At 52.1% G+C, this 24,093-nt stretch overlaps 1 protein-coding gene across 2 annotated transcripts in view; it reads left to right on the top strand.

Annotated features, from left to right (window-relative positions):
• The window catches only part of IQCM (IQ motif containing M), a 1,823,621-nt gene that overhangs the window by 845,209 nt on the left and 954,319 nt on the right, over window positions 1-24,093 (top strand). The gene's annotated exons all lie outside the window — the stretch shown is intronic.

Raw genomic sequence — 24,093 nt, 5'->3', positions numbered from 1 at the left:
CTAATGCTGCTAGAGGACACACGAAAGATGAATGTAACCACACTGAGGGCCCATGTGAAGGATGCACGAGAAGGCTTGTCATGTGTGCATGTCCAGGCCCCATATGTACCACCGCCGCCACGAATAGTGACGGGTTACTTTCTATGTTCTCCACCAATCCTAATTCTACCTCACTTATTGCATATAAGTAAATGCTGTACTTATTAAAATATAATGTATGAATAAGGCGCTCAGACTGGGTATAATCGAGACACATCCAGCAAAGCTTGAAATGCATGTTTTGTATTGCTTACAATAAGTATTATAGAGTGTTCAAATGTTTGTGATGTTTTTACCTAAATCTGCAACACACTAGGGAGATACCTTTGTGAAATACGTGCAAGGCCATTCCCCCTCCCACCCTGCGAAGGCTGCCAAGGCATGAGAGCAGAGACCGCGCCGCGCTGCTTTACCTCCCCCAACCAGACTGGAGTCGCTTCAAAGACTTGTAACCCCCTCTGTAGCACCCAAGGCCGCCACCCGCCACCTGCATTATTTACAGCGCAGCAGTAAACCTCAGCCTGAACACACGCGCCCCCTCGTAAACCTCGCAACCCACCGGACCATCCTAGACTTATGGCCCTGTGCAATCAGGACACCCAACACTTTGACAACACACAGCGAAACATACATTACAACTTCTAACAAGGCAGTAAGACATGTACCGCCCGTCCCAGGCCCTGAAGCTTAGCCCCTCGACCTATGGCCCAGGTCAACAGGACACTGGTAACCATGTCCTGACGTATTACCTCCAGACCCCTTACAAGGTACATTCCTCCTGTGTTGCATTAACCTGTAGTATAACCTATTGGAAGATTTACTAAAGAAGATAATACTGAAACGAGTGAATGACTGCGGTGTGCATGGCCTAGGGCAAATAAGTCAGGAAAGGACATTCATCTCTGACATTGGCCGCGATGGCACGACAACAACAGCCGGATGAACTCCGCCACCCTGCCAGGCCCAGCCCAACCCACGAGGCTGACCAGTGACGTCTTCCAGCCAAAGCCAACCACATCACAGCAGCACCTATAGTTAGTCGTCGCCACCCAATCCCCTTGAACTTGTGCCCCCTATAGTATGTAGGTTCTTATGACGTTTTTTGTAAATATATACGCCTGTCTTTGCTATTGTCAGACAGAGCGCTCTCGGAGTTTGCAGAGTTCTTTGCATGCCCTATTCTGATTGATAAACTCCCATTTACGCTCACCCGCACTCTGTCTTGGCCTTATTCCCATCTTGGGAGAGTCCTTCATTGTCTCTCATTGCGGGGAGGATCGTGCTGTTTGGGGATGCTTGCCTTCAGCAGGCGTGAACGGCTCATCTAAATAGACCTGCACAAATGATCAGTTGTCTAAAATAAATAATGGATATCTAAATATGATTCGATTTGCTCGATCGTTGGAAGTGTCACCACCCAGAATTCTGCATCAACTACTAGGGGTGATGTTCTTGTAGAAGAAGCTCTGTCATCTCCCTGAAACATAGTACTTGCGTTAATAAAGAAGGAAGTATAGCGGATGTAATCAAGTCATATGATCTCGCTTGATCGAGCTGTCAGTATCCATACCTCGAAATGCATAAGAACATCAAGGGACGATGTGACTGCGGTGCACACTTCTGCAAGCTGTTGCGCCGACCCGTAACTGCACGCTCCCCCTTCTTCTTGGACTAATGCTCCATCGACTCCCTGAAACATAGGACTTTCATTAGTAATGAACACAATATTGAAAAAAGAAGACACATAGGAGGGCGACGACAGAAGGACATATCAATGGCTAAAAACGAAAGAAACATTGTGTGTAACAATCACGCTACAAGAATGCAAGATCTGATGATCTCCATCGATGGAACTGTCCTGAAACGTACCTCGAGCATCTGAGTGACATCAACGGTAGTCGTCAATACGTTGGACTCCTCAGCATCTCCCTGAAAGACAGTACTTGAATTATTTTGGATAACAATAATTATAACTGAAAGCAAAGACTAGAGGATGAGTACAAGGGTGTACCATTAGGTAAAATAATTACACGATAAATTAAAACTATTGATTTACATGCCTAAAACAAGTCAGTGGCAGAATAGCCAAGTAAGATTACCCGATAGGCGCTTGAAGTGGCTGATGACTGCAATAACGACACGGATGGAGAATCTTCCGCCTTCATATTGAGTGGATACATAAATGGGGAAATTATTGTTAGCTAATGCTACACACTACCGCAAGGCCGAGAGATAAATACGTAAACTTGACTCACCAGTGGAGGGATGTGGACGAATAGAGTGGGAATAGCGGTTGAGAGCAATTTTCGCCTCGCTCGTCGTGTGTTCTTCTTTATTAGCAATGATGTGGAGTACATGTCAGAGGTAAAGTGCCTGCTGCAGATGCGGTATCGATCACCCCTCTTGTCCGCAAAGACTTCTAGGACTCTACTTTCAAGCTCAGAGGGTGGATATCCGCAATATCGGACCCATTCTCTTATCTGATCTATTGTCTTAGGGAAAACATGCATTATAGTACCTTCAGATTTATTATGGGTCTTCGAAGGGCAACCGCCAATGGAACAGGCAGGCATTGTGGAAAGTTCTGAAAAGTAAAGATCAACAATTCTCTATGAATACCAATGTGTTAAAAAATTAAATGACACATAAAAGGTTCAATGCAAGGTATGTTTTGGTTCTTGGAACTATACACGTTATTCACATGCGGATAAGTATTTGAATAACTTTAAAAAAATAGAAAAATAATTTGACTAAACTCAGAACATGTGACTAGTTCCTTGCATGTACTGTCTTGAACGAAAAGAAATTGGACGCAAAATGAGTATGGTACATGGCCTTACCTTGACGAGCAAATAGTTAGATGCAGGGATCAGAGTAGTTTCTTGTCGTAGAACAGGGAGCAGTTCACAGGTTGCAAACTGACGAGTTTCCTCGAAGTGGTCACGGAAGTTCACAGAGACGAAGAGCAGATAACCAGCACCTTCACGGGTTGACTAGCAAAGTGCAAAGAAGTTCTCATTATAAATATGAAGTGGGTTATAAAGAATTCGAAACAGGGGTGTGTTTGTGAATGAATGACGTGTATATGTCGTGGCATTATGCGGTTTGCAGGGGGCCGTCCAGCGTGAGGGGGATGCTTGGCAGGAGACACGGGGTCTGGAGGTAGACATGGGAACAACAACCCATGCTCTATAGACCACTTTGAAGTGTACATGGTCTTTGGCACCTCTTGGCCTTTATCGCTCCCTGACAGCTCCACTTGCCAGCACAAGTACCCCGGTGCGAACTGCCTTTGATAGGGCGGGGGGTGGATTGGGGCGGTGGTCGTGCAGACAAGACACAGGAAGACTCGTGAATGGAGACACACTTATGTGGATTGGAAGGGGGGCGTCCAGCGTGAGGGGGGATGCTTGGCAGGAGACACGGGGTCTGGAGGTAGACATGGGAACAACAACCCATGCTCTATAGACCACTTTGAAGTGTACATGGTCTTTGGCACCTCTTGGCCTTTATCGCTCCTTGACAGCTCCACTTGCCAGCGCAAGTACCCCGGTGCGAACTGCCTTTGATAGGGCGGGGGGGGTGGATTGGGGCGGTGGTCGTGCAGACAAGACTCGTTTGCCGCAGGGCCACACCAAGGAGAGGCCATCTAACTGCATGTAAGAGGCAGGCTGCAGGATCTAGTACATGGAAGGCAGGGGGGTGAGTTTATAAATACCTCACCCTCCCAGGAGAATATATGGGTGCAGTTCACCCTGGAGACCCTGGATGCCTAGGCAGTTAGTCAGCAGCAGGCTGGCCTGTGGTGGCAAGGCGGCACGGGCCAGAGGGGGTCATCTCTGTACCCGGTGCCCAAAAGGATGATTTATTATGATCAACCATATTGATTATTTACCTATAACCATGTTTTGTATCAATAAAATCCAACGGCCTTCCTTTTATTGCCAACGCTTCAACAAAGTGGTGTGGTAAGTATTTTTGGGGGAGGAGGCAAGGCCGGGAGGCTTGATGCCAACCCGCAAAATAACATATGTATGTCTGCTGCATATGGGTTCAACGGTTATGTGGATTGAAGGTGGGCGGCCAGCGTGAGGGAGGATGCTGGCCGGAGACATGTGGTGGACGTGTGGACAAGACAAGGCACAGGAAGACTATTCAATGGAGACACACTAGATTCATTTAAAAAATCAAAACAACCATTGTTAAAATATATGTTGGGTTTTATTTTAGATCTTAATTTCAATTGAACATAAATAATAAACATTACACATTGTAAAGTTGCGGTTGCAGCACATCCAGGGAAAATCCGCGGTATTGTCCACTGTCGCTGGGGAAATGTTGTCTAATGGCAAGTACCGCACAGGCAGGTATTACTCTCCGAACGCGGTGTCCGAGCCTCCCGTGAAGCCACCAAGTGAAGCAACGATAGGCCACCAGCCTGTACCACCTGTGAAAATGAAAGATGCAAACTGTATTAAAATGACAACTTTCTTATCACTGTCGATTCAGGTAAAAAATGTCATTCTGCTTTGAAAAAAATTCTATCTAGAAAATGCACAACATGGAACCAATTTACATGCATTCGAATGATATGTAGATGTAGTTTTATATGTGGGAGACGACCATGAAATAGTAGTGGCATCACTGACATCACAACCAGAGTATACTTACTCGTTACTCGGATTACGCGGACGAACAGTGCCGCAAAGTTCGTGCATAAGCACCATCATCATCCTCAACACGGTCCATGAGAGGCAGGCTTCCCTGAACTCTGGCAGCTCGGTGATGCATTGCGGACTTGGCTCGCCTTCCGAAATGTAGGCCAAGCACCCGGAATTTTCACGGCAGCAGCAGTTCTCCTCCTCAGTTGGCATTAGCTCGCACCGATTGCACGTGCACCAGGTGGAGACGCCATCCATGCGACATGGTCCAGGCTCTTCATCCGTTGACTGGTCCTCCCAACTGCCGTCCGAATCCCCATCGTTTTCGCGTGCTTGCCTTTCCAGTAGTTCTTCCTCGGTGTACTCGGGCTCGTACATATACGGCATTATTGTAGCCATTGTGTGGTAAAGAAAGTAAAATAATTTATAGCGGTGGTACTGGTATCTGTTCACACGGGCTACAATCAACGAAGGTAGCTGACCAGAGCACAGAAACGAGTCACAGAATACTCAAAGTAACACACAGAGAGTAATGGAATCGAAAATCTGCTGCTGTGTGTTGTGAAACGGTGTGTTTATACTTATTGAGGAAAGAGGCGTCCTGCCATTTCCATGGCGACACTTCATTAGCTGAGGCGCAGCGATTGTTGACACGAAACGTGCTTTGGCGTTGGGAAATGGGCGGTACGCGTCTGCTGATGTCAGGCTCAGGGGCGGGGGATTTGATTTAGTGCCGCAAAAGCAGGTGAGCCAGGGCGATGCGGCAAGTGATAGGATTATCAGAAAATGGTGGCTGATTTCGAGTGCGATAATGGACGAAAAGTAGGGTAAGGTCCATAGGAAAGTTTTCTACCATCTACCGATTTATGCTTAAAAACACATGGCCGAACCGTAGGGAGAATAAAAAAAAAGTCCCGGAACTCTCCTTTAAATAATGCCCCTGCTTTTCACGTATGTCAAAAACCACTTCATTTATGTGCTGTTTTAAATTGCAATCACGCGGCAAAACAAAGATGTGGTTTAGATTGTGCATACTAAACAGCCTGGCTGCTATTGCGTTGCTTAGCTGTTTGCATTAATATTTCACACTTTGCATTTGCAAAGTTGAATCTTTAAAGCAAGTGGTGGGGATGGTTTCTGCCTGGACCTAAAAGTCTGTGTGAAGCCAGAGACTCACAAAAACAAAAGCCGTGGCGACACCAGCTCAGTATCGGAGCAAGCGCATACCCGCATACCACAACCACACGTGTAATGGTCCTACGCGTTGCACCAGAGCTGTTTGTTGGACTGGTGCCTTGTGAATGAGCGTCAGGCTGAGAGAAACATGGTGGAGGATGATGCTGCCATGCCTGTAGTCGTCACTTGCTCATGTAACCTCGTGCATTCGGACTGGCGTTCTGAGAAATGGAGTCTGGTGAATGCTAAATAAGGCATGAGTAGGACAGGATGGCCCGGCTGGCCAGCTACCCCTCCCAGCAGTGGATGAAAGGATAACAAGAGAAGCTGGGCTATGTTTGACAGCAAAGGAAATATAGTATCAAAACATGGCAGGCACGGTCCCAAAGAGGATGACATTGTTAACATTGTGCCAGTCAGTGTTGATTTGGGGCTGTGTTCGTAATCTACATATCAACATCTCAACCCCAAATCGTGCACAGTCCCAATTGGCTCCTAAATAGCTACCAGCAGAGGCGTTGCTAGGGGGGCGGGCTAAGGGAGCTATAGCCCCTGGTCTTATGGTTGTAGCCCAGGATAGAATCTTAGTAGCTACAACCAAAAGGCTAGCTAGCCCCCAGCCCCGGCAGTTCCGACATTAGCGTAGCCCCGGGTCTTTTCCAGACCTAGCAACACCCCTGGCTACCAGTATACTCAAATAATATTTTGAAAAGGTATTCCATTTCCCTGATTATTGCTTGTTCAAACGGTAAGACGTGCTTGTTCTGTCAAACTGCTTATTTTGATCATGTATACTATAACTGCATCAATGACTGATTAAATGCAGGTGACTTTATCGCAGGCTTTAAAAAAAAAAAAGCGTCTTTAGTTTTAGTAGGAGGGTTTACAGAGATTGGCCCGCATTACAAGTGAGGGCGGTCTGGAAACAACAGGCCGGTAATTCCGATTACCACCACTTATTCTGGACCGCAGCACTACGAGATGGAATGGCGGTAATAACGGTGCCGGTAACAGCTTGCACTGTGCTACCGTTGCATGTAGCACAGGCAACTGAAACTGCGGGACCCATAGAAAGAAGGCAGCATTACAACAGCAGATTTCCCAGAAACACTGGCACAAAAATTCTGCTGCCACCAGGTGTGAAGGAACAGGCCACAGGTGTACCCAATTGACCTAGCTGCACACAATGAGCACAGGGACTGCTGAAAAGGACCACACCCACACCACACACACCTTCAAACACAACCATGCTGCCACTCATTTCAGCAGTCATGGACATTGAGGTGCTGCATGCAGGAGTGCAGCTATATGAGCAGGAGGTGAAACAGTGGCAACAGGCTGACAGGCAGTGGAGGAGGATGAGGAGGATAAGAAGAAGAATGCAAAGGAACAATGTGCAGCAAGTTGTGTCCCAGAGGCGTGCAGCTATATCCCACAAAAAGGCCACAAGGCAGATCCACACACTTTACCGCCTTAACAGGGAGACCATCCAGGATGACATCCAGAGCGTCACTGGCATCCGGACTGCCATACCCCCCTGTTGGAGGTGGTGTCTGTGCTGCATTTTCTTGCCACTGGCACATTCCTGCACACAGTCGGGGATCTATTTTCAATTGTGCGTGTGCAGGTCCTGGTTGCCATACCAATGACACAGGCACAGGTGAACGCCACCAAGGTCCGCTTCCATGCCCTTACGGGCATGCCTTATGTATTGGGAGCAGTGGACTGCACACACATAGAGCTAGTGGCTGCCACGCCACAGAGGAGGTGTATTAGAACAGAAAGCTGTACCACTTTATGAATATGCAGGTTGTCTGTGATGCAGACCTGACAATCACACACTGCTGCAAAAGCTTCCCGGGATCAACACATGACTCCATGGTCCTGCGCAATAGCACACTACCTGGGACATGGTGCATTATGGTGGATAGCGGACCTGACTATTGGATGAGTCAAAGGATACACACACACACCACATTGCATGTGCACTTGGGCATGGGGGGGATTCACTGTCACCAGTACATGGTCCACATGCACCATGCAAATGCAGGGACACATTCTGCATGCAAGAGTGGGTGGCCACGACTGCCATGTACTGCATGAGTCTATGGAAGGACACACCAGCACAATTTGGGCCCGGATGGACATGCACATGTAATGCACCACAGGTATCAGAATGCAACACACCCATGTCACAAAGCACAACATATCCTCACTATGCCCCACCCACCAGCACTAACCCATCCTTTGGAGTCTGAATCTACACATGTACTGACCAGCATTACGTGTCACAGGGTGCAGCAAAGAGATTGACTGCCCGCAAGCACACAGACCCAGATGCATGTGTCACACATCCACATCCCAACATGCACGCACAGCCCAGTCTCCTCAATAATGTGGCCCTCCATGTAGGTGACTCCGCAACCCCTTACTACCATGGCTGATGACCCCTGTGAGACATTCACAGAGCCACCAGGCGACAGTGTACAATCGTGAAAGTGGGGAAGATAGTCCTGGCCTGTGCCATGTTGCACAATATGTGCATCCGGCAGAAAATTACCCTGCCCTGACATGGACATGCCTCCGGTGGACGATGATGATGACAGTGACGTGGATTTAGCTGCAGACATGCAAATACACAATCACAGGGATGACCGGGGTGGGCGTGTAGCCCACCAGGAACTCATACATAACTACTTCTGAGCACACAACACCTACACACGATGCATGGCACACACTGCATGTGATACAGCACAAATATAAAGCACTCCACTTCACAAACTGAATGTCCAGACATTAATTCATATGCAGAACCATGTATATTATTGCATGAACAGGCAACAAAAAACGTGTGGCCCATCTCACCCTTCTCAATTTACCCCACACCCCCTCCCCAACCAGCACCCACATCCCCCTCCCCAACTAGTCCCCCCACCTCCCATCCTGCCCGGCATTGACATCTGTAGAAGCGTTGATGTGAATGGGAGACTGGTGTGGGGGTTAGGGGGGAATGGCCGTCCTGTTGGCACACGATGCTGTGCGTGAGGGGCTGCTAGCTGTGCCTCCATTTGGGCAGCAGGTGTAGTTGCAGGTGCTGCTGGCTGTGCCTCCGTTGGGGCAGCAGGTGTAGCTGCAGCGGCTGCTGGCTGCATCTGCGTTGGGGCAGCAGGTGTAGCTGCAGGGGCAGCTGGCATGCTCGCTGGCCCTCTGCCTTGTGTGGCTGGTGCTGGAGTTGCCTTGGCAGCAGTTTTCTGTGGCGTGGCTCCCCTCCTCTGAGTGGGTGCCTGTGAGGTGCTTGGTCCTCCTTGGTCGCTGTCAGATGGTGTGCCTGTGGGGATGAGATGGGCATGCCGTTAGTCACCTCTGTGCCATTGTATGGCCTTCCAACATGCAGTACAAACAGCGTGTGTCATGATGCCTGTGCATGGTGTTTACAGTTCACGCATTGCAATATTTAATTGCGCATATTCACAAGTGTTTCCAGTCACCACCAGCAAGATGGTGGTGAACAAAATAGGAGATTTGGCCGTGCTGGGGCTTATGTCATTGTCACCATGCAAGTGCAGGGTTAAATGGCATACAGGAGATGGAGGCGTGAGGAGACTGAGATGGGAGGGGGTGTAGTGCAGGTGGTGGGTGTCACAACGGGCTGAGCATGTGTTGATGGGAGCCACAGGGGCAGGTGAAAGAGGTGAAAGGGGGGATGGGAGTACAGTGCGAGGGATAGGGTGTTCCAGAATCAGGCTAGTCCAGGGAAGGGTGGCTGTGTGCCGGTGCTGGTAAGGGATGCTGGGGTGACTGGACAAGGATGGACTTGCACCAGTGTGACTCATGGGGGACCAGGCCCTAGACAGGCCCTAGACACCCTTGTGTTTGAGACAGAGGAACTTGAAACTGATCCTTGCAGTCACAGGGAGCTAGTGGAGTGAATCCAGGGCTGGAGGGGAGCGGCCCCAGGGATTGAGGCCTAGGTTGAGAGGATGTTGCTGTTATCCAGCCTAGTGGGAATGCACTGGTGATATTGGTTTTCTGGGGGTGGGTGGGTGAGGTATGGGGGGTGCCCCTGAGGTGGTGGTGCTGTAAGTTGGAGTTCTTACCATAGTCTGTGAGGTGCAGAGGCGAAGTGTGGGATGGGTCAAAGGTGACACCAAGGTCTGTAGTCTCTCAGGGTTTTGGGGAGGGGGCCATGGAGGGTGGCCGGGGAGTAGATGGGTAACAGGGCACATATTTCACGATGAGGAGTTTCTCAGGTAGGGATCATCAGCAGAGCATGTAGCATGATTAGCAGTCAGGCACTCATGTATGAGAGAGAATGGAGTTGAAGGATGGCAGATTGAAGTTAAGCAGTGTGTCATTGGCATAACACTGGTAGTGGGGTGCAATGGTGGTGGTTGAGTGGGCCAGAGGGGCAAGGTAGCTGTTGGGAAGCCATTACAATTGAATGGTGCCCTGAGGGACGCCACAGGTGGGTTGGGAGGTGGAGGTGAGGGAAGGCCACTATTGCACTTGGGGGTGTGGTCTGACAGATAGGCGATCAACCATGCCAGTTCCAGGTACGTCTGGGTGCTTTGGATGCGTGCATACATGTGATTTTGTCACAGGGACAGATTGCTTGTGATGTATGCATGCTGTCTTCGAGGGTGTGTGCCTCTTGTATGTGTTGCTTCTCATGTCGTCAATGTCTGCGCATGACCAGTACTCATGTGGGCATTTGTGTGTTTGGATGTTTGGGGGGCAATGTTTGTGCACCCTTGACCAATGGCCATGGTTAGTTGGCCACTGTATGGGTTGGATGTGGTCTGTTGTCCTGCAGTTGGACATGTCTCTGTGTGTTGTGCACTAAATTTGCATGCCCTCTCCAGGTGTCCTTGCGCCTGCCTCCGCTGCTCCCACTCCCTCTATCCCTTCAGATGCAGCACACTGTTGCATTTCTCTCCCATGTCATTAGTGTGATTGGTTAGGCGGTCCCACTTCCAGTGGCCAGGCATTCCTTGCGGTGCACCAGCAGCAGGTTGCAGACCCTCAGGCGGAAGTCAGACCACTGCTTATGGCAGTCGTGTTCTGTGCGGGGCATGGGTCCCACGGCTGACACCTCTGCGCCAGCTCCTCCCAGATGGCATTTTTTTTAGCTGTGTACTGCGTCGGTGGTCCGTAGCAAATAGCTCTGCAGCATGCTCTACAATGCTGTCTGTTAGGATGGTCAGTTCCGACTCGGAAAAGCGTGGCTTCCACTGCCGTCTTTCTAGGATCCTAGATGTCATATGACAGTGCCAGTGTTTGCGTGTCCAGATGGCTACAGGAACTGGGTGATTTTAAGTGGATTGTGTTTTCCAAAATGGCTACCAGCAAATTTCCAGTTCTCGCGGTGATGTTTCCGGGGCCGGTGTTACCGTTGCCGGTGTTTCTGTGAGTGACATGCCGTTAACGGTGCGACCGGCATTCATGCTGGCAGTGCCACCGATTTCACCAGGCGATGATGGTGTTTCTGTCATGCCGGTCGCACCGTTTATGGCATGATGGAATGCATGATCCTGTGATGTTGTGATGTGCTGGTGATTCTGTGGTTACGGTTGCCGGAAACTGTGCGACCGGAACCACGGAATCACCCGCAAAATACTGGCAAACTTGTAATGAGGGCCATTTTGTGTTTTCCCTTTCCAGCGTCCAGCAGTTCCTGGCTTTTAAGTCAGACCACATTGCATTTTGCTATCTGCAACCCAACATTTATGAAGGGAAACTAACACTGCAACTAAATTAAAGGAAATGACATAAGCTAAATTCTGGAATGTGTCATGACGTCAGCCAAGAGTGACGTTAGTTGGAAAAAGTGAGCAGTAGTTTAACATGAGCAGGTTTATTGGAGTTCTGCATTTCATCCTCAGCCATTACCTTGCATAGTGATTGGTACTTTGTGCCAGAAGAGGAAACATATTCTACCTCTTATCAAGTAAATTTACCCTAAGGGGCCAGGTACCATCCAATCCCATATATATTACGGGCCTGGCCTTGCTTTGCTGTGAATTTACATTCTTCGACAAAACCATGTGTGTAATGTGGAATTGTTCATTCCATATGATTATTAGTCCCCCAATTATTTTGTAGGCCTTTTACCCAGGGGATATAGCATTTTACCATTTGTCAGCAGTTGTAGATGAGTGAGAACATGGCCAGGGGGAGTACGTTTGGGGAGGAAATTATGCAAGGATCATGTGAACAGGACAAATCTGTGAGGTTTAAGAAGTAGAGTAACATTTGGCGGTGCAGATCAGGTGTGCGGTGCAGTGGCAGCCCCGATTTCTGAAATAGGAGAAAGCTACATTGACTGCCCTCTCTGGATGTCCGCCTTCCCTTAATAGTGGTCAACATGGGATGGAATGTGGAGGGTGCGGGCACAGCTCTGTGGTTAGTCTCTTTTGCGGAACAGCATGTTGTGATGCAGATCGGGATGAAGGCGCGCTAACAGACCTATAAAGATCTTCATCCTTGAAACAGTACACTGCAGGACTGAGGGGCATGGGAAGTTGGGGTTCCTGCAGATTGGGATTACGGTGCATGCAAAGAGCGCCCTGAGTGTTCAGTGAAACAACGGATTCAAGTTGCAGAGAGGTGCACTGGTAGGAGTTTTTTGGGGTCCTTGCCTGTGGAGGTTTGATGTGGTTCTAAGAGTTGTATTGCAGACATGGACTCCTGAATCTATACTGTAATGTTAAAGGATATTTGTACGCACTCTGTCACCACTGGAGTGGTCACCTGGCGCTCTGGCTGCTCTGAAAAGGGAAGGAGGGGTGAATTAGTGGAAGCAAGCGGGAAAAATGCAAGAGAGCAGTGGTGTGCCATTGAAAGCCTCAACACGGTTAACACCGTTGGCTGGGCTTGGGGTGTTTTCCGCTCGGTAGACGTCCTGTGCTGTTGTTTGAGTCTATGTGCGGTTTGTTTTGTTGTTGCGGTGTAGTGAAGCTTGTGCGGTTTGTTGTGGTATAGGGTTGTGGTTATGTTTCTTTAGAGTTTGAGAGGTGTATACAGAGGGGTGATATTGTTCGTGGGTTGGTTATTGGCATCGCTGTTTAGAAGTGATGTGCTAGATTTCCACGTTCTTAGTAGATGTGGCGTGTGAATATTTCTGTATTTCTATCTAGATCGGTACTGGCTAATATTCATAATCCTTTCTATATGTGATGCCCGCCAAAATGTAACCATTTTATCAAAGTGTGGCACTGGTCCACCTTCGAAAATCCTGTCTGTATGTGAAGGAAGCTAGTGTTCACAATTCTATCGGAATTTGAGTTTGATACTAATCCTGATGCAGACTAGATGAGGCACTGGCTAACAATCTTTATTCTATCTAGATGTGGTACTGGCTGACATTCAGAATCCTATCTAGTTGTGACGCAGGCTATTGTTTACAGTCTTATCAAAGTGTGGCACATGCTGACATTCCCAATTATGTCCAAGTCTGGCACTTGCCAACATTTACTATTCCATCTGAGTGTGGCACCTGCTAACCTTCATAATCCTATCTAGATGTGACTCAGGCCAATGTTCACGATTCCATATTAGTGTGGCATATGCTATCATTCACAATTCCATCCAAGTGTGGGGTATGCTAACCTTCACATTTCTATCGAGATGTGATGTAGGCTAATGTTCATGATTCCATCTAAATGAGGCACATGCTAGCATTCACAAATTCTATCCAAGTGTGGCACATGCTGACATTCAGGATCCTATCCAGATGCGACTGTAAGGTAAATCCTTGTTCTCTTGACTACTATAATAATATCCAGTGCTGCAAGTCTCAATATCTAGAGTTTAGCGACCATCCAATAAACCTAAACATAAACAGGCCGATTCATGGAATAATTAGCGCGGCGCAAGTGGGCAAAAACGTGCGAATCGCAGTGGAATAGCGAAAATCGCAGTGCAATTGCGAAAATCGCACGAAAAGCAGCGCACGTCGATTCATGGAAGGCCGTGCGCGAGAAAAGCAGCGTATGTGCGATAAAAAAGTGCGCGGCGCACGTTGGCGCACAGGCCATCTAACAGCGTGCGCCAGGTCACAGCGAAAATCGCACAGGCCACAGCGAAATTCGCACATAGCGCGGCGCACGCAACAAAAGTAGGCGGAACACGGGCGTAACACTCGGAATGGGGAACAACTTGCCAAAACGTGGGCGTCACGGGGGAAGTACAGGGCACAAGTGCGCGGAACGCCCACACGCTCGCCTACAACACGTATTCATGGAATAGAATAGGGGAAAAAAGCGCACGCTCAAACCAGCGCACAGGCACAAACACGACCGCCACAAGAAAGCAGGCGGTAGCGTCTCTGCGGCTGTAAGAAATGTGCGCCAAAAGGTGCGCCAACAAATAGCACCTATATACTGCCATGATGAATGTCCCATACTGTGGCCCTCCAGGAAAAATGACGTGCAAAGGGGTACCCACAAACACGGACACCCGCTGACAAAAAATACGTGTGCGTGTATACCGGGGTGCGCGGGAAGTCTAACACGCGATTTCAGCAGGGTACGTGCATCACAGGGGTTCGCGTGAAGTTATTCACGCGATCGGGCCTGGGGGAGCGGGCTACGTGTATTTCAGGGGTTCGCGTGAAGTTTCTCACGCGATCGGGCCTGGGGGAGCGTGCTACGTGTATTTCAGGGGTTCGCGTGAAGTTTCACACGCGATCGGGTCTGGGGGAGCGGGCTACGTGTATTACAGGGGTTCGCGTGAAGTCCCTCACGCGATCGGGCCTGGGGGAGCGTGCTACGTGTATTTCAGGGGTTCGCGTGAAGTTTCACACGCGATCGGGCCTGGGGGAGCGGGCTACGTGTATTACAGGGGTTCACGTGAAGTTCCTCACGCGATCGGGCCTGGGGTAGCGGGCTACGTGTATTACAGGGGTTCGCGTGAAGTTCCTCACGCGATCGGGCCTGGGGGAGCGGGCTACGTGTATTCCAGGGGTGCGCGGGAAGTTCCACACGCGAATAGCCTGGGCGTGTGTATTTGAGGGGTGCGCGGGAAGTTCCACACGCGAATAGCCTGGGCGCGTGTATTTGAGGGGTGCGCGGGAAGTTCCACACGCGAATAGCCTGGGCGCGTGTATTTGAGGGGTGCGCGGGAAGTTCCACACGCGAATAGCCTGGGCGTGTGTATTTCAGGGGTGCGCGGGAAGTTCCACACGCGAATAGCCTGGGCGCGTGTATTTCAGGGGTGCGCGGGAAGTTCCACACGCGAATAGCCTGGGTGCGCGTGTATTTCAGGGGTGCGCGGGGAGTACCACACGCGAATAGCCTGGGTGCGTGTATTCCAGGGGTGCGCGGGAAGTTCCACACGCGAATAGCCTGGGCGCGTGTATTTCAGGGGTGCGCGGGAAGTTCCACATGTGATTTGACAGTGTGGGTCCTCCCAGGTGTACCCTGTACACCCTCCACGGCCCCTGCAGGCAGCCCACACCACAGGGGACTACCCTGCATCCCTGGTCATGTCCCGCAGGCAGCCCACCCAACATGGGCATGCCCCCCAGCAAAGGCACATGTCTCCTTGAACTAATGAACACCAACTCATGTCCCCTTGCACCCCCACCCCCCAGCACTGTGGGGCACCTGCCAGCAGGCCCCCACCCATGTCCAACTCATGTCTCCCACCACCCCCACACCCCAGCCACCAGGGGCACCCTCCACCAGGCCCCCACTCATGTCTCCCACCACCCCCACACCCCAGCAGTGCAGGGGCACCCTCCACCAGGCCCCCACTCATGTCACCCACCACCCCCACCCCCCAGCCACCAGGGGCACCCTCCACCAGGCCCCCACTCATGTCTCCCACCACCCCCACACCCCAGCAGTGCAGGGGCACCCTCCACCAGGCCCCCACTCATGTCTCCCACCACCCCCACACCCCAGCAGTGCAGGGGCAGCCTCCACCAGGCCCCCACTCATGTCACCCACCACCCCCACCCCGCAGGGGCACCCTCCACCATGCCCCCACTCATGTCTCCCACCACCCCCACACCCCAGCCACCAGGGGCACCCTCCACCAGGCCCCCACTCATGTCTCCCACCACCCCCACACCCCAGCCACCAGGGGCACCCTCCACCAGGCCCCCACTCATGTCTCCCACCACCCCCACACCCCAGCACTGTGGGGCACCTGCCAGCAGGCCCCCACCCATGTCCAACTCATGTCTCCCACCACCCCCACACCCCAGCCACCAGGGGCACCCTCCACCAGGCCCCACTCATGTCTCCCACCACCCCCACACCCCAGCAGTGCAGGGGCACCGTCAACCAGGCCCCCACTCATGTCTCCCACCACCCCCACACCCCAGCAGTGCAGGGTCACCCTCCACCAGGCCCCCACTCATGTCTCCCACCACCCCCACACCCCAGCAGTGCAGGGTCACCCTCCACCAGGCCCCCACTCATGTCTCCCACCACCCCCACACCCCAGCAGTGCAGGGGCAGCCTCCACCAGGCCCCCACTCATGTCACCCACCACCCCCACCCCCCAGCACTGTGGGGCACCTGCCAGCAGGCCCCCACCCATGTCCAACTCATGTCTCCCACCACCCCCACACCCCAGCCACCAGGGGCACCCTCCACCAGGCCCCCACTCAGGTCTCCCACCACCCCCACACCCCAGCCACCAGGGGCACCCTCCACCAGGCCCCCACTCATGTCTCCCACCACCCCCACAACCCAGCAGTGCAGGGGCACCCTCCACCAGGCCCCCACTCATGTCTCCCACCACCCCCACACCCCAGCAGTGCAGGGTCACCCTCCACCAGGCCCCCACTCATGTCTCCCACCACCCCCACACCCCAGCAGTGCAGGGGCAGCCTCCACCAGGCCCCCACTCATGTCACCCACCACCCCCACCCCCCAGCACTGTGGGGCACCTGCCAGCAGGCCCCCACCCATGTCCAACTCATGTCTCCCACCACCCCCACACCCCAGCCACCAGGGGCACCCTCCACCAGGCCCCCACTCAGGTCTCCCACCACCCCCACACCCCAGCCACCAGGGGCACCCTCCACCAGGCCCCCACTCATGTCTCCCACCACCCCCACACCCCAGCAGTGCAGGGGCACCGTCAACCAGGCCCCCACTCATGTCTCCCACCACCCCCACACCCCAGCCACCAGGGGCACCCTCCACCAGGCCCCCACTCATGTCTCCCACCACCCCCACACCCCAGCCACCAGGGGCACCCTCCACCAGGCCCCCACTCATGTCTCCCACCACCCCACCCCCCAGCAGTGCAGGGTCACCCTCCACCAGGCCCCCACTCATGTCACCCACCACCCCCACACCCCAGCAGTGCAGGGTCACCCTCCACCAGGCCCCCACTCATGTCTCCCACCACCCCCACACCCCAGCAGTGCAGGGTCACCCTCCACCAGGCCCCCACTCATGTCTCCCACCACCCCCACACCCCAGCAGTGCAGGGGCAGCCTCCACCAGGCCCCCACTCATGTCACATACCACCCCCACCCCCCAGCACTGTGGGGCACCTGCCAGCAGGCCCCCACCCATGTCCAACTCATGTCTCCCACCACCCCCACACCCCAGCAGTGCAGGGGCAGCCTCCACCAGGCCCCCACTCATGTCACCCACCACCCCCACACCCCAGCAGTGCAGGGTCACCCTCCACCAGGCCCCCACTCATGTCTCCCACCACCCCCACACCCCAGCCACCGGGGGCACCCTCCACCAGGCCCCCACTCATGTCTCCCACCACCCCCACACCCCAGCCACCAGGGGCACCCTCCACCAGGCCCCCACTCATGTCTCCCACCACCCCCACACCCCAGCCACCAGGGGCACCCTCCACCAGGCCCCCACTCATGTCTCCCACCACCCCCACACCCCAGCAGTGCAGGGGCAGCCTCCACCAGGCCCCCACTCATGTCACCCACCACCCCCACACCCCAGCAGTGCAGGGTCACCCTCCACCAGGCCCCCACCCATGTCCCCCTACCCCCAGGTCCTGACGATACACAATCATGGCAGTAATGGGCAGCATACCCAGCACAAACACCCAGGCAAGGATTGCATCCACCCACATAGTGAATGCAATTACATGACACAACCCCAATGGCAAGTATGTAAATGAACACATGTCCGTCACACACACATACACAATGGCTGCAAGTGAATGTCAAAACCCATATCATGACATGTATGAAACCAAAGACAAAATAAGACAAGTGGAAGTAAAAATAAAAAATGTATTAAAGATTAAAAATAAGTAAACAAATCAAACATACAACTATGTGGATAATAAAATAAATGGTCCATGTTGGAGAACAAAAGTAAAAATCAAAAAACGAAAAAGGAATACAAAAACAAATGTTGACCAAAGCAATATCAAGTCGAAGCAAAAGAATGAAAAACCATTTCCACATGGTGAACACAATAATGAAAAAAAGAAAATGTTCCTTCAAAAAACAAACTAAATACAGGAATGTACCAGGGTCCATGAGCCCAACACCATAAAGGAAACCTACTACTACCTAATTAAAAAAAAATATATACAAAAAAGTGGCCATTGTCCGAGCGGTCCAAAATAATAAAAACAAATAAAGGAAACCTAACACTAACTAACTATATCCAAAGGCAGCGGGCAAGTCCTGCGGCTCACTTGTTGATGTTGCTGGCCAGGGCATCATCGAACTCCATGTCGATGTCCTGGAGGCGGGACTCTGTCCTGGCCCCGAGGTCTCGCAGGGATAACCCCATGTTCAGCTCAAACTCCCTGCGAGCTTCCTCGAGGCACTCAGCCCGCCTCAACGCCCGACGCATGGAGAACTCCGCCCTGACCATGGCGAGCCGCTCCTCTTCCGCCCGCTGCCGCTCCGCACCTATCCGCTGGACCAACTGCTCCCACACGGAAGACACCACCATCCCAGGGTTGCCCTGCCCTCCGGCCGATGCCTGCCCCTCTGATCTTGATGGCCCCGAGCCATGATGCCTCCCACGTCGAGCCCGCTGCTGCCTCCGACGCCACTGCCTCTGCCAGCACGACGGCATCCAGGCTGATGGAAACCACCGACGCCGTCGTGCACGTGCCCTGCCTGATGATGCTGTCACATCTTCCATCTGCTGGGGTCCAGTTGCTGTGTTGTCCACCCCTGCTGGACCTCCGACTCCCAACTGTGGCAGGGATGGGATCCCCACCGAGCTGGCTGCATTGGTCGGGGCAGGTCCACAGGGGGCCCTGGTGGCATCTGGGCTGGAAGACGGCAAGGGGAACGACTGGTGGATAGCCTGCACAGAGGAGGAGAGGGCCGCCACATTGGCCAACACATGCAGGAAACCCCCGAACATGGCCGATCCCAATTGGGCCACGTCGGCACGGTGCACTTCGTGATGACGTGCGTGCTCCTCCCGGGAAGCACGCACGGCATCACGAATCACAGCCGTGTGCATCGCGACCCCAATCAGGACCTTCTCCGCACGGCCAGGGGTTCCCACGTCCGCAGGTGGAGGGGAGTCAGGTGACATGGACATCCCCTCTACCTGCGGACAGGCCTGGGACGGGGCATCCCTGCTGGTGCATGGTGGTGCACTCACAGGGTCAGGGACAGCGACATGCACAGGCCCCTCCATGGTGACCTGTGCTGCCTCCTGCCCCTGGCCCTGGACTGCACCACTTGCACCAGCAGGGATGCCCCCACCAGGCCCCATGTGTGCCCCAGTGGCGGCCTCCTCCTCCTCTGTGCAAACCACCAACCTGGATGGCTCCTCACCGTCTCCCATCGTAGCAGGCCCCTGTGGGGGCTCACCCACCCCTTCCGCTGCAGCCGTGGGGGCATCCCCGCCGCCTTGCTCCACAGCGCCGTCTCCGCCCTCTTCTTCACTAGCCGCTGCGTAGAGGGAGACAAAGAACACAAGCATCAGGGCACTGTACAATGGTCCCCTAGACAGGAAGCAATAGCAGATGAGCACCACTGTCAAAGTACACTTCCATCATGTCCCTCCACAACACATGGGTCAGTCCAGGCAAAACACACACAGTAACAGGCATGGTGCATGCCATGGACATTTCCATGCATGTCCAATGGACTCTTGAAACATTCAATGATATGTAACTCACATGCATCATGGCTCATGCCTATCACATGCACACACTTCACCTCAGTCACATCCATATGGCCCCAAACACACCAAACACAGCGGATACAAGGGTAATTTGGCTGCTTCACTGAATCTGTGCATTGTCACACACATGTGTCATGCATCCATGGCATGCACAAGTCACAGACACGCAGGTCAGGCACACAGACATGGCTACCATATATGTACCTGGTGTTAGGAAAGATTTCGTTATTGTAGGGAATTTTCCTTCCATGTGGCAACCCCTAAACTTTTTGCTATTGTTTTTAACCTTGTTCTTGACTTTGCCAGAGAAGTACAGCCTTCTGCCGCACTTCTCTGGGCTTTCGCTCCTTTCTTACGGGGAAACTGACATGCCCTTAAGACAGTCAGTACCGGGGAACGTGGTTTCCCGTAGTTTCTTTTATCGTGTCGCAGCTTTAGTGCAACACGACACAAGAGGGCACTGTAAGCTAAATTACAGCTCTCTTGGATCTCTAGCCTTCTACAGGCCCTAGATACTCTTTTAGGATGGTATTTGATCGGTGCAAGTCATTCAGGGACTCGAATGGTGGCAGCGATCGTATTGTTTATTTTGAGCTCCTTTTGGCGTTCTGAGCACGTTTTTGCACTGAACCCAAAATGGTGGCCTGGCTCCCAAAATGGCCAGGCCGCAAGGCTCCTTTGTCTTGTCCACTGACCGTCTTGCTCCCTTCACCTTCCCCAGGTCCGGCGACCCGGGGCCTTCCTTATTTGGGCATGTACTTTCCCGCGAAACGTGGTTGCTTTCGCGGGCTTCTACATGTCGTTTGTGTGCCTCCAGGGTGTGGGCTGGGATGTCTGGTCCCAATACACATCCTGGGTGCCAGAGAGTCTAGGGTGGTGTGAATGCCTGGGACCACCGTGGTCCGTGATTGGTCCACGTATGGTATGTGTTTTGATGAGCGGATCTCCCATTGGCTCCCCTCCGTTTTGGCGCGAAGGGAACCGTGGATAAGAGGGGGCTGGAAACACCACTACCATGTCGATCTCCTGAGTTCTCACGAACGAAGGAATACAGGAGCCAAGTATCCTGCAACTACGAGGCTGGACCGAGGAATCGCTGGTGACCCGCTGAAGGAATCCTCCTTTGCACTGCTGTCGTCCGGAGACCCCCTGTCCTCCTTTGATCGAACCAGAAGGCCTGTACTGGTGCTTCGACCTTTGGAATAGCAGGAACAGCTATTCCCGGCATCTTCAACCATCTCCTGCCAAGTAAGCCTTCGGAAGCGTCTCTGGGCCATCCAGTTGACTGACCAGCTTACAAAGGAGGTTGGCTCTGCAACCGCCGCCAGGGTGTGTTGTATTGCGAGTCCTTGTCCCTCTCCCACGCTTCGTACGCTTGGCGTCCCCAGGTCTGAAGGGAGGAGGGTTCATTTGGCTCGAATACACACGGCCGCTCCGTTGTCCTGTGCGGCAACAAAACTGTGCCGGTTTCATCGATTGGGACGTCTTTTTGCTCTACACGACTACGAAGCGTTTCCTGCTCTTCTGAACCTGCCAGCTGCTGAAACTATCGTGGAGAAGCCTGGGTCTGCTTGCTTCGGGGACCGGTGAGTAGTATATCTAGGATCTGGTCGCCCTCCTGCAGTATCCCATTGCTTTTCCCTGCTGTGTAAAAACAGCACCCTTTTGCCGCGCTCGCGCTCTGCTTCTGCCCGCTGTGGAGGCTGCGCTTGAGTTGCGGAACCTGTTCTTCTTCTGCTGTGCACTAACGTGAACCGCCTGACTTCCTCCGAAGAGCTTCCCCTTGTGCCCGTCGGCACCGGCGTGGCAGGTACTTTGAGCACAAGGCTCCACTCTTCGCAGGGCTCGGACTTCCATCTAGTTAGGTGCCTATGAAGGCGAACTGAGTCGAAAGCATTATCGCACTGCCTGTTTTCCTTCCCTGGCAGGTGGACTACATATTTCGTGCTTTAAACGCTTGCGACTGTGTATTTGTATATATATTGTGTTGATATGGTATGTGTTGGTTTAATATTGTGATATTGTGATTTTCTCGCTACGGTCATTATTTTAAAGGCCTTAAAATAAATGTGTATCTATTTTTGATATAACAACTGTTTGGAGTAGTTTGTTAGCGCTCTTGCTTTGTGTGCTCATTGCGGGCTTTCAGTCACCCTCACCCCTCTTGAGACCTAGTCTTGACCGCCGCGATCGCTACCTTGATTGGTCTGGCTTGTCCAGAGGTTACCCTGTTCCAAGTAATTAGGTTGGCCTTCTGAACTTCTGCGCCACCAGGACAGAGTTCAGAAATCCGTCTTAACAAATTGGTGTACAGCGGTGGGATACGACTGAAGGTATCCAGTGTTGCGCTCGAACTAAGGCATTTCAGGTTATTCCAAACAGTACACGTAGTGAATTGTTATAGTATAACTTTAAAAAGGCCATAGTCCTATCAAACAGTATGGAAACAAGTACGTTGTTAACTTTAAATGCTTCCAAATCAGAAACGCTGAAAAAGATGTGTGCGGAGAGAGGTGTTTCCTCTCAAGGCACGAAATTGGAAATGATCCAAAGAATCGTGGCGTGGCAAGAAGCGCAGCTTGACGCTATTACTTCTGAGGACAGTGCGGAAGGTGGTGGGGCTGCTCTCACTGGTAGAACCGACGGTTCTGCCGCCGCACTGTTCCACCGCGACCACGAGGACAGGGAGGATGTAATGTCTAATGTTTCCTCTGCCAGTGCTGATGGGGAGGCTATGCTTGAATTCAAGAAGCAAGAGCTGCGGTTTAGGCAGCAGGAGCTTGAATTCAGCATAGCCAAACTAAAAATCGAACAGGCAGAAAAACAAAAAGACAGGGATCACCAGTTGGAACTGGCCATGCTTCAGGTTGCAAATGGATCCAAGGGTCCTAGACATGGGTCTGGGGCTTCCTCTCATCCACGGTTTCCAAAAGATCTGCTCAGTGTGTATGAAGAAAGGAATGACATTATGGACTGGCTGAATGCGTTTGAGTATGCATGCGAGGTTCAAGAAGTTGACAATGCTGATAAGATTGCGTGGTTGCTCAGTAGATTGCCCCATTCTGGCTGCAGTGCCATTATGGAAATGTCGAAGGCTGAGCGGGCTGATTTCGCAATGTTAAAGCAAACTCTCATTTTAAAGTTTGGGAAGACTCCGGCCCAATATTTAAAGCGTTTTCGAGAGTATAAGAAAAAGGAAGGTGGTACTTGGGTATCTTATGTCGCTGAATCTTTGAAAAACTTAACTGGCTGGGTCGAAGGCTATAAGGTTTCTACCTTCGACGGCATGATAAATCTTGTCATGCTGGAACACATTTTTGCTTCTTCTTCCCCGGAGCTTAAGCAGCATTTGGCCGATTCGAAGGAGATAGATCCTAAGAAGCTGGCCATTGCAGCAGACTTATGGGTGTCACATCGAGTGTCCCATAAGGACAAAACTCATCCTGGTAAGCAGGAGGAGGGGAAAAAGTCCAAAGATATGGAGGGTGGGGAATCTGCTAAATCTTCTTCCCAAAAGGGCCACAAAAAGAAAAACAAGGGTACGACACAAGAGAACTCACAGGGTAGTGGAGGTTCGCCTCCGAAACAGAACTCTGGTTACAATAAGCCTCCCTACGTAAACAGACCCACTGGGGCTTGTTTTTCTTGTGGAGCAACTGACCATGTGAAGGGGGATCCCCGTTGTAAGGTTAGACCTTTGGGGGTCCACTCCGCTAATCTGGCCTTCTCCTCCTACGAGGAAGAAGAGATTACAGGAGCATCCTTCTCCTCGGACTCGTTTCCCAGCGGAATAGAGGCCGAGGTAGTTTTAGTGTCCCTGGGTTCCTGGGAGCCTAAAGTCGCAGAGGCTTATGCTAGGATTCCGGATAATACCAAGCACTACTTTAAAGACAGTGTGCTGATCAATGGAGTGGATACTCCAGCTCTTAGGGATAGTGGGTGCAGTCGAACTGTAGTGGATTCTACCTTGGTAGACTCAGAGGAAGTTGCCAGAGCTACTCTGATGCCCACTAAGTTGGCTGACGGCCCCCTCCGTATGTTTCCCGTGATCCCTGTTAATCTAACTTTAAATGGTACAGCAGTCAGGATTCCAGTGAGCATTCAGAGAAACG

This window comes from Ambystoma mexicanum, chromosome 6q (assembly GCF_040938575.1).
Source record: "Ambystoma mexicanum isolate Mex_15411 chromosome 6q, UKY_AmexF1_1, whole genome shotgun sequence".
In the NCBI taxonomy this organism is placed as follows: Eukaryota; Metazoa; Chordata; class Amphibia; order Caudata; family Ambystomatidae; genus Ambystoma; species Ambystoma mexicanum.
The sequence above is the reverse complement of the archived record's forward strand: the minus strand, read 5'-3'. Positions and strand labels throughout refer to the sequence as shown.